Source organism: Myotis daubentonii, chromosome 3, assembly GCF_963259705.1.
Source record: "Myotis daubentonii chromosome 3, mMyoDau2.1, whole genome shotgun sequence".
NCBI lineage: Eukaryota > Metazoa > Chordata > Mammalia > Chiroptera > Vespertilionidae > Myotis > Myotis daubentonii.
The window spans coordinates 109,149,251-109,153,306 of record NC_081842.1 but is presented as its reverse complement, the minus strand read 5'-3'; the positions used below and the strand labels follow the sequence as shown (position 1 = coordinate 109,153,306).

At 40.1% G+C, this 4,056-nt stretch overlaps 1 pseudogene; it reads right to left on the bottom strand.

The window, feature by feature from the left end:
• Nucleotides 1–428: 428 nt before the first annotated feature.
• LOC132231875 (E3 ubiquitin-protein ligase RNF168-like) lies at nucleotides 429–2,743 on the bottom strand (annotated as a pseudogene).
• Between the last annotated feature and the right edge of the window lie 1,313 nt (nucleotides 2,744–4,056).

Genomic DNA, 4,056 nt, shown 5'->3' with positions numbered 1-4,056 from the left:
ATTCATTTGCTCAAAGTTGTTCATATTAATGAAACATAGATTAACATTCTCTAAGTTAACTTTCACAAAATGGAATCACTGCCTTTGATTTAACTTTGAGAGGGGCCAACCCAAGTATCACACTATTTCTGTCCATAAACACAAATAAAAATCACTACCAATGCAAATAAAGAAATAAACACATGGTTATTTATGTCTCAGGTTCCATAATATAGTATATTATGATTTAACTCTCCTATAGTAAATTCCCATTTTTCCCCCCTAGAGTAGATTAATAGAAATGTGAATTTCCAAAATTTCAGGTAATGTAGTAACTAATTATTTTAACACCAGTTACTATCATGTGACAGGCTGTAAAACCCAAATGTCTTCTGTGTCATTTAGCAAAGAAAGGATAAGGAAGAATGCTCTGCTACTCCATCCTGGACCCAGTTTCTGATTGAATGCATCCAATGTACCCAAACTATCAGTTCACTCTATTCAGCCTCACCCCAACTAACTCTTTTTGCATCAAGAAATGAGTTTCTGCCCTGACTGGCGTCTCTGTGGTTAGAGTCGGCCTGGGCCCCACAGGGTCTTGGATTCGATTCCTGATTGAGGGCACGTTTGATAATCCTAATTTTCCAGAAAACTCTGACTTTTCTGTTTTCACACAATTTTAATCCATTTTAAATAAAAGAAAATGCTATCATGCTTAAAATAATTATAAAGATTAGATTACTTTAGTATTATCGAAGATTTCAAGTGATCTACAAATACATGGAAAAACAGCAATAAACTTAGATTTTAAAACCAATTCCTTAACTATTTGGTATAGTATAATCTTGCTTTGATCACTAGTCAGAACAAAAAGGTAAGCAAAGGCCATACATAAAACATGCATTTTTGAGGAAAGAGAATGGCACCTGAAGGTTTCTTGGGAGCTGGCCCAGGCATGTTTATATCTATTATCTGTAAGGATTGTCAAATTTAGCATATCACACTTATTCATAAAGAATTGAGACTCTTGGTTATCACTGACTTTGGCAGAAGTACATTTGTATATTCCTTCCTTGTAATCACATAGTCATTCAATTAGAGGCAATGAGTGTGCCCACAAGCAGAAAAAGTTTTATCAACATTCTATGATAAAAAAAGAGAGCATCACAATCCAGCTTTACCAGTTTCTAAAATACTTCTTCCTTTACCCACCCATTACTTTGTATATCTCTGAAACATCTGAAAAAATACTTTTCTGTGACTTACTAGGCTGTAGGGAATGAACACTTTTAGATACATTACAATGATCTCTAGCAGAATTTGGCATCTTTCTTCCATTAACATTAACTGAATGTCTCAACTGGATCTTAAAAGAAGGTTAGCAATTTTCAGTTTTTGGGCCTTTTTGAGGTTTTGGATGCTCTGTATCAGCTTGTCCTTTTGTGTTTCTATTTTTGGATTTCTTCCTCTGTCCATTTAGCAATTTGTCTGGAGGTGAGGGCATAGAATGTAAATGATATTCATCTGGGGATCCTTTCTGTCGGTTTGGCTTCATTTGTTCTTTGTCCACCTCTTTTTGAATCTGTAGTGCTAATAACCTGTCCTGTTCTTGCTTATGTCTCTCAAAAAGTAGATATTCCAAATCTAACAGTTTTTGAGTAAAGCTGGTTTCTGTTTCATCTTGGTCTGAGGAAGATTCAGAGGACATTTTCCTTCTTTTTGCAGAAAAGCATGGATCCCTTACTGCTTCAAAAGAAGACTCCTGATTTTTTTTCTTTTGCAAATAACTTCTTCACTGATCAGTAGGCAAGACTCTTCATTTTCTGTCTCAACTGTGTTATTTCCAATTATCTGGGTCATATATGATAGAGTACACCCACTCTCTGTTTCGCCACAAGGCTTAACTGCAGCTTCTCTAGGGTAGGGTACACTGGCTTCAGGTCTCTCAGGATTTATGGCACATAATTCTTTATCATGATTGTTTGGTCTCATTTTGACTTCTCCTTCAAGGCACCATTCTGTGTCACTGGCACATAACTGAGGCATAGGTGACTCTATTGAAGACTTTGCACCTTGTTCTTGAATTTCAAGGTATATTTGCAGAGAAAGTGTTAGCATATCTTCCTTCACTTCTGTGTCTTGCCACATAGAGCTCTTTACATTGCTGCTATCAGTTTCCTTAGACATGGACTTTTGTTTGCCTTCTTGTACAACTTCAGACTGTGATGCTGACCCAAATTGAGATTTAGGTCATAAATACTTCTGAATATCTCCATTATTTGTTTATTTATTTTTACTTTTCTTTTGCAACTTGCTTGTGACTGGATCATATTTTCTGGAATTCATGGGAGAAGCCAAGACTTTTTCTCACAGAAGTCATTAATATTAATGCTCAGCTTTCTTGCCAGTTCTTCATCACTTTTTAGCTGTTCTTCCATCTCTCTTCTCCTTTTTCTGCCTGTCTCTTTTCTTCTTCCTCCTCCTCTGCCAATAATTTCTGTATGTACTCTTCACTGGCATTGTTTTCTTCTTCCTCACTGGCCCGTCGCTCTGCCTTCACCTTGCTTATCTCCTCTTCATATTCTCCTCTCAATTCTCCAGGTTTACTTAACAGGTGAACTGGCTGATAATCATCAACAGCGTCTTCTAATTCTTGCCCAGAGGCTCTAAGCTTTCATTCCTTTGGATAGTGTTTCTGAATTATCTCCCACAGTTCCTTATTAATGAGAGAATTGCCGGGATTCAACCCCAGCAGGTCCAGGGGTCCCCAAAGGTGTGGACGGAGTCGGCGAAGAAGGAAGGACACGGAGACAGCGTTCAGTTGATCAGCAGCCTAGCCAGGATCTCCAGCCAGGATCTCCACCCAAGTTCTGGTCTGGATCTCCAGAGAGGCTCTGCTTCGGATCTCCAGCGAGGTTCTGTGGCCATGTTCCCTCGCTAGGTTCTCCAGCCAGGTTCTGTCTGAGATCTCCAGCCAGGTTCAGTAACCAGGTTCTAGTCAGGTTCTCTTGCCATATTTCTGTAATCAGGTTCAGTCCAGGATCTTTTGCCATGTTCTCTCCAGCGAAGTTCTTCTGTCTGTAGGTTCTGTCTTCTTGGCTCTCTTCTAAGTTCTGTCTCTTTCTGTCTTGTTACATCTGTATTTATACCAGTTGATTCAATCCTATCAATCTCTATTACAAAGGTTAGGGCGTTTCTTATCTCCATTCCAGGGAGTAAAGATTATGTAGCTTAAGCATGATTGTTCATAGTTAAAGTGATTAATTACCCGCCTGGTACTTAGTTGAGGGGTTTTATTCCCTCCCTAACTTCAGGGGAAAATCCCTACCTGGGGATTCAACCTTTCTTGGAGAGGTGACCTTGGTTAAAACACAGCACCAAGAAGGTGAGCAAACATATTAAGAACCGTATGCCATATATGCCAGGTCCCTTGAAACAGCAAGGATGGACCGGCTCCCAGCAAATTCCCCCTTTTTTATTTTTTAAAAGCAGGCATTAAAAAGAAAAACCTCAAATGCTCTCTTATATCCATTTTAAGAGTAGGATTGGCGCTTTCCGCTATTACCTGAGTCCTGATCTATCATCCCAGGGAGAGCTTGCCAATCCTGCACTTTCCCAGGGTAGAAAGGCTGCAGTGGGGTTAAGGATAAGGCTCCTTGGGCCTACCTTCTCCCATGCCTCTACATTTACCTTTCTGGCACCTTTCCTTCCTCAGAAAAGCATGGACGTATTTCTTGTATAAAATGTTCCATCTGACTGGGAGTAACCTTAACTCCTCTGCTAGCAAGCATATGTGTTAAAAGATCAATACGGAGTCTTTTTTCTTTAAACTCAGTATGGCACATCTTCTCAATCTAAGTTCTGTACTATCCACCTTCTTACCCTACTTATCCCCTATAGGGGGGTCTGTAGTACCCTGGTGGAGTCCTATCCGTCCCAAGTGTGGGGGTTCTCAATGTTGGGGGGCTTACCTAGGGGAAATCCTGTTCCAGGGGTTCTCAAAGGTGTGGACGGAGTCGGCGAAGACTATCCACCCTCTTCCTACGGTGGAGTCCTTATCCGTCCCGAGTGCGGGGC